Below are 6,555 nucleotides of genomic sequence, written 5' to 3'. Positions count from 1 at the left end.
GAACAGAAAGTTAAAAGGAAAGCTTTATTTTATGAGCTCAAGGAGGCGGCCAGTTCTGGATCTGAAAGGTCCCCAAGGGGGTGAGCTTTATTGTATTTTTAAAAGGTAATATCCACAAAGCTAGGCTCCCTTGGTGAGTGTGGGGGTCATCCAATCAAAATTTAAAATTGTGAGTTAAGCAAGGGAGTTTGTCGGAGGATGTGCTGATCCAGGACAACCGGGCTCAAGGCCTTTAACTATTTTCCAAAACATTAGATCTGGAATCCAAGGTCTGAATTTATCCCGCTAGAGGTTTGGTCCGGAGTTCAATGTGATAAGGGACCAAAGAAATGAGACTTCTGTTCATAGTGAGGGCTTTGTAGGTGATATATTTTTACAATTTAGGCACCTCTTTTCCGGTACCAGTAAATTTAAGCAGTTAACAGATAATTAGGAAAATATTTCTGGGGGTCTGGTGGGAGATAGTGCTGCAAGCTTGGGAACGTGAAGTTATTTAAACTTTGCTAAGAAAATGTAAGAGCAAAACTTAAAAGTTGCTTGGAGAAGACTGGACTCTGGAGGCCACCTCCTTACCTATTATGGGGATGCATGTTCGCAAAGTATTTGCAGCAGGGGCTTGAACGTAGAAATGTCCTTGGTAGGATGCAAACTCAGAGAGGCCTCTAGTGCCTTCTCCAAGTTCTGATCTTGGCATTTAACATTTAGGTATAAAATTCATTTGGAGTTAATTTTGTGTAGTTTGGAAATAACATATTTGTTGAGTAGCACTTCATCATAAAGCTGTGATATAAAGGAGTAGAATTCTTGATGTGAAGGATTTACCAAGGTTTAGGAGATAGGAAGTCACTACAAATATAAATCAGGTAAGAGTTTGTTTTAAAATATCCCTGAGATAAGTAGCATGCCAGCCAAGCCTGTTAGAGATTAGGATGCTAGGGAATACGTTTGTTCCCGAGGTTTGTATACAATTTTTTTCTTTAACCATAATCAAGGGGACAGCCCTGATTCATAGCAACTACTGGACCATCTCCATGTTCAAGAAGAGGCATCTAACAACCTTCTCAGTAGGGGTATTGCAGAATGTCAGCCAACATTAAAGCCTGGTGTGCCTTTACATTGCAGTTTTCTTCTTGAGAAAAATCAGTTCTGCCACTTGGGCAAGATATCTACTGACACCAATTTGAACAGGGTAATCACTATTGTTTGAGGGCTGGCCTGACCAAACAGGGCTTTCCCTGAGGTCCTTATGTATAGAAAATGGCATAACAGCTTCTCACACTCCTCAGATATGATTGGCAGTGTCAGTATGACCTAGGGACTAGGCCTTGGGTGATTTCTCCATGATTGTCAGGTATAATAAAATTGCCCTCCTTTCCTAAAGGCAGATATATATCTGGGTTAGATGTGGGGCAGGGCATTTGAGGAGGATTTGCTTCAGATTCTGAGAACTCAACTCTTCCTAAATATGGAGCAGAATTTCTTAGTTCAAAGGTCAATATGGCCTTGGTAAATATGTTCCCATTGTGCAATATTGTTTTTAATAGACTCCTCATGATTTTATCCCTTTCTATGAGAGATTAATTCATAGATGTCTCCTGTTTCCTTCCATTTCTTCCCTGGAAGTAATGTACAAGATGCTAGTTTTCTTAAAAAGCTTAGTTATGATAAGACAGCATGTACAAGACCTTCCCACTCCAACTTTTATACCTTATACTTTTCCGTTCATTTGAAACCTCAGAGACCTTCCACTTATGGCCCTGGCACTGAAAAATAACCAGATGTATTATAGTAGCAGAGGACATATATAGTTCTAGGAATATCTTTGCTGTGCAAATCTTCCATCTGCCTTAGTGGCTAGACTTGAAATCTCTAGTCCATATTGAAATTGTTTAATATATACCTGGGCCTTAAATTGAAAAGAGACATAAGGATGACTACATGTAGGGAAATAAAAATCTGTTCTAAGCTGTCTTCTCTTTTAGCATGATCTAGAGCTGGATACATGCTACTCTTAAAGAGATTTTTTTTCCTAACTTAACCATTTAATTGTGTTTGGAGTACATTCTCCCTGGGGATGCATATTAGTTCTAGAACAGCTGTATCTTCAGCCTTTTGGGAAAATATTTCTGAGAGAATTTATGTTGGATCAGTTCATATTGATCCCAGTCTGTTGCTCCCCAGAACAATGACCTTGCTTTTCTCCTTGATAAAATTCCTAAATTCTTAAGTTAAAGGCTGTTCCACCACAGACTTTTAAAAATTAATCATTTGAGTCAGGTAATGAGCTCAATTTTTGTGTGCATGGGGAAGACAGATTGGAAAAATCTGTCTAATTTCTAGTAGTTTTCTAGTAGAAAAAAATCTGTCTAATTTCTAGTAGAAGGTCAAATTTCTAGTAGTTTTTAACACTGCTTTCTAAATTCAATTTTTTTTCTGAAAAAATTTACATTGTGTTTGAAACTGGTGTCAAGATTGCATTGACTATATAAATAGCTTTTGGTACAGTGGACATTTTCACAAGGTTATTCCTATAAAACCCTAAGCGTGTGCAGTCTTTCCATCTTCTGGTTTCTTTTCTAGTGACTTAATGTTTGACTTGTATTTGTTAGTTGCATTTGACTTATGTTGTCTTTTAATTCCACAGTTCCTTAGATTAGTTTATTTCCAGATAACCAGTTTATTGGCAGAAAGAATTTTTGATTATTACCCTTTTGGGGTAAATCTGTTGTCTGTTGTTTCACATCTAATTTTGTTTCTTTTATGAAATTGAGTGCACTTGTTTCATATATATATATCCTTTCCTGGACTTGCTTTTTAGACCAGGATTGTCTTGAACTCACAGCAATCAACCTCCCTCTGACTCCATGTGTGCTGGGATTATGTAAAGGCATGCACTGCAACCACCCTCCAGCTTATTGTAATATCTTTTGCTCAGTTTTTCTTTAATGAGTATGAAGTGTTCCTCCCTTAAATATATTGACTACATTTGGCTTTTAGTATGTTTTCTCAGGCAATGGAATATCTGAATACATGGTAGTTTTCTGGCTCCATTTCCTCAGAATCCTATTGAACCTATTACCACAAATAAGTGTCTACATTTAGTGTTGATGGGAGGATTTTAGAGGCAGCAACCAGATGAATTCTGTTTCTTATTCAGTCTGATAGACTGTTTTTATTGAGAAATTGAGCCCAGTAACATAGTTATTTTTTAAAGATGTGTATTGATTCTTCTCATTTTCTTGATTTCATGCTGTTTTCTTGCATCTATTTGATAAATAAACATTGTAAGGGCAATGTTTTTTAACATATTGTGAAATCTTGCATGTGTTTATTCTCTTCAGACTGATGCATTTCTCTTAATTTTCTCTGTAGTGCTATTTTTCTACATATAAGCTCTTTTAATTTTTTTTTTTACTAGAAAAGCTTATTCCTCCTGCAGTTTTAATACATTCCTTTGCTGACTGTATCATCTGGGCTAAAAATTACAATGTTTCAGGAGTTAGAGTATATTTCTGATTTGCTTCTGAGGTTAAAGTTTATGTCAAACAGTTTTGTATTATTCTATTGGGCTTGCCACATTTGCTAGTAACTTGATCTTTCTCAATGCAAATTTTAATACCATTTTTTAAAATTTTCTGTTTCTAATGGTTTAGCTATAATACATTATTAAAATCCACATGTCAATCTCTCTCTCTCTCTTTCTGCTATGGCAGGGTTCCTGTGTGCAATGTTGGATCTGGGACAGATGCAGAATCCCTGTTTTCTTTATCTCTTGGGTTGCCAGGCAAGTGACCAGGAAGGATGGTTGAAAGGAAAAGAAATAGGGAGGGAGCCCAGGTTTTTTTCTCCAGGATTAGGGACTGGCTATATATACTACTGCTAAGGAGGAAAACTAAAACTAAACACATGTTTTTCTCTGACTGAAAATGTAAAAAGCAGCTTCTAATCGAAACTGCAAGGGGTTGTTATAAAGGGCCCTTTGACTTGAAATTAACACCTGTGCAGGAACAGGCCTCTGAGGATGCCACCTCAGTTAGTGACATAGACATCCAAAGTGAGAGCTGAGAATTCCAAAGTATCTGATACTCTTCCTGGACAAGTCATAGATTTCCTTGTTAATTACTATCTACTGTGGGAAGAAGCTGCTCAGATGAGGGTTGATACAGTTGATACAACTGTGTGTCATTAGGAATCATTTTATCTCTATATCAATTTAATAGGTTAATATTAGTAGGTTTTCTTCTAGGGCTCATGATTTATCTGCTCTCTGGTTCTTGGCCTTAATGACAGTATCAGGCGTGGGTTCCATCTTATGGAAAGGACATAAAATTCAATTTAAAAAGTGGTTGGATACTTCCATAATATTTGTGCCACAATTTCACCAGTGGGCATAACTTTCAGCCTGGTCATTATTGTAGCTTACATAGTTCACATCTCGGTAAGACTGAATATTACTTTTCTCATCCAGTATTGTGCATAGAACCTTTCTGCAAAAGTAACATTTTCACCCTGGGTAAGATGATTAGTCCTCACTCACAAAGGCAAATGGGAGACCGACCTTGGAAGAAGGAGAAAACAGCGAACTGGACAGGAGCCTCTGAAAGAGAGACACAGAGGGCCTCTGAAAGTCTCTGCCCAGCAGGGTATCAAAGCAGATGCTGAGACTCATAACCATACTTTGGACAGAGTGCAGAGAATCTTATGAAGGAAGGGGGAGATAGTAAGACCTGGAGGGGACAGGAGATCCAGAAGAAGAGCAACAGTACCAAAAACATCTGGTCACAGGGGTCTTTTCTGAGACTGGTAGGCCAACCAAGGACCATACATGGAGATAACCTAGAACCTCTGCTCAGATGTAGCTGATGGCAACTCAGTCTCCAAGCAGATTCCCTAGTAAGGGAGCAGGGACTGTCTCTGACATGAACTTGGTGGCTGGCTCTTTGATCACCTTGCCAGGCTACAGAGGAAGACAATGCAACCAGTCCTGACAAGACCCAATACCTAGTTTCAGACAGAAGGAGAGGAGGATCTCCCCTATCAGTGGACTTGAGGAAGGGCATATGAGAAAAGGGAGGGAGAGTGGGATTGGGAATGGATGGAGGAGGGGGCTACAGCTGGGATAAAAGGTGAATAAATGAATTAAATAAAAATAAAATTAAAAAGAATACACTCATTGGTAAAGAAAAACAGTATTTCTCATAGTTGCAAGATAGTGGAGTTTAAGGGTTGGAACAGTGAAAAAAAGAGGCTATTTGATCCTTGGGGTAATAGCATATTTGGATAGAAGGCAAGAAATGTATGCACAGGTAAGTAAGGCTACTGTCCTCTCCCACTTCTGATATCTATCCTGTTTGCCCTTCTGAATGAGGATTAAGCCTCTTCCCTAGGGTTCTCCTTGTTGTTTACCTTTTTTAGGACTATGACTTTTAGTATGTTTATACTATATTATATGGCTAATATCCACTTATAAATGATTATATACCATGTGAGGCTTTCTGCTTCTGGGTTACCTCACTCAGGATCATCTTATCTAGTGCCATCCAGTTGCCTGCAAATTTTATGATTTCCTTGTTTTTAATGGCTCAGTAGTATTCCATTGTGTAAATGTAACACAGTTTCCATATCCATTCCTCAGATGACAGACAACTAGGTTTTTTCCAGGTTCTGGAATAAAGCGGCTATGATCATAGGTGAGCAAATGTCCTTGTTGTATGGTTGAGCATCCTTTCAGATATATTCCCAGGAGTGGTCTAGCTGGATGTTGAGGTAGCACTATTGCTAATTTTCTGGGAAAGCACCAGAATGATTTTCAAAGTGGTTTACAAGTTGACATCCCTCCAACAATGGAGTAGAGTTCCCCTTTCTCAACAACCTCTCTAGCATGTGTTGTCACTAGAGTTTTTGAACTTAGCCATTCTGATGGGTGTAAGGTAAAAACTCAGGTCAATTTTGATTTGTATTTCCCTGATGACTAAGGATGTTGAGCATTTCTTTAAGTGCTTCTCTGCCATTCAGTATTCCTTTGTTGACTATTTTCTGTTTAGCTCTGTACCCAATTGTTAAAATTGATTATGTGGTTTTGGGGTGTTTAACTTCTTGAGTTCTTTATATACTCTGGATGTTATCCATCGGTCAGGTGTACGTTTGGTGAAGATCCTTTCCCAATCTGTAGGCTGTCATTTTGTTCTGATGACACTGTCCTTTGCTTTACAGAAGCGTTTCAGTTTTATGAGGTCCCATTTATTGATTGTTGCTCTTAGAGCCTGTGCTGTTGGTGTCCTTTCCAGGCAGTTCTTTCCTGTGCCAATGAGTTCAAGGCTCTTCCATAATTTTTTGTCTAAGAGATTTAGTGTGTCTGCGTTTATGTTGAGGTCTTTGACCCACTTGGACTTTAGTTTTATGCAGGGTAGTAAATATGGATCTATTTGCATTTTTCTACATGTGGACATCCATTTCACATAGCAACATTTGTTTAAGTTGCTATAATTTTCCATTGTATGGTTTTGGCTCCTTTGTTAAAAAGCAATTGTGTAGGAATGTGGGTTTATTTCTGGG

Source organism: Meriones unguiculatus (genome assembly GCF_030254825.1).
Source record: "Meriones unguiculatus strain TT.TT164.6M chromosome 13 unlocalized genomic scaffold, Bangor_MerUng_6.1 Chr13_unordered_Scaffold_28, whole genome shotgun sequence".
In the NCBI taxonomy this organism is placed as follows: Eukaryota; Metazoa; Chordata; class Mammalia; order Rodentia; family Muridae; genus Meriones; species Meriones unguiculatus.
The sequence above is the reverse complement of the archived record's forward strand: the minus strand, read 5'-3'. Positions refer to the sequence as shown.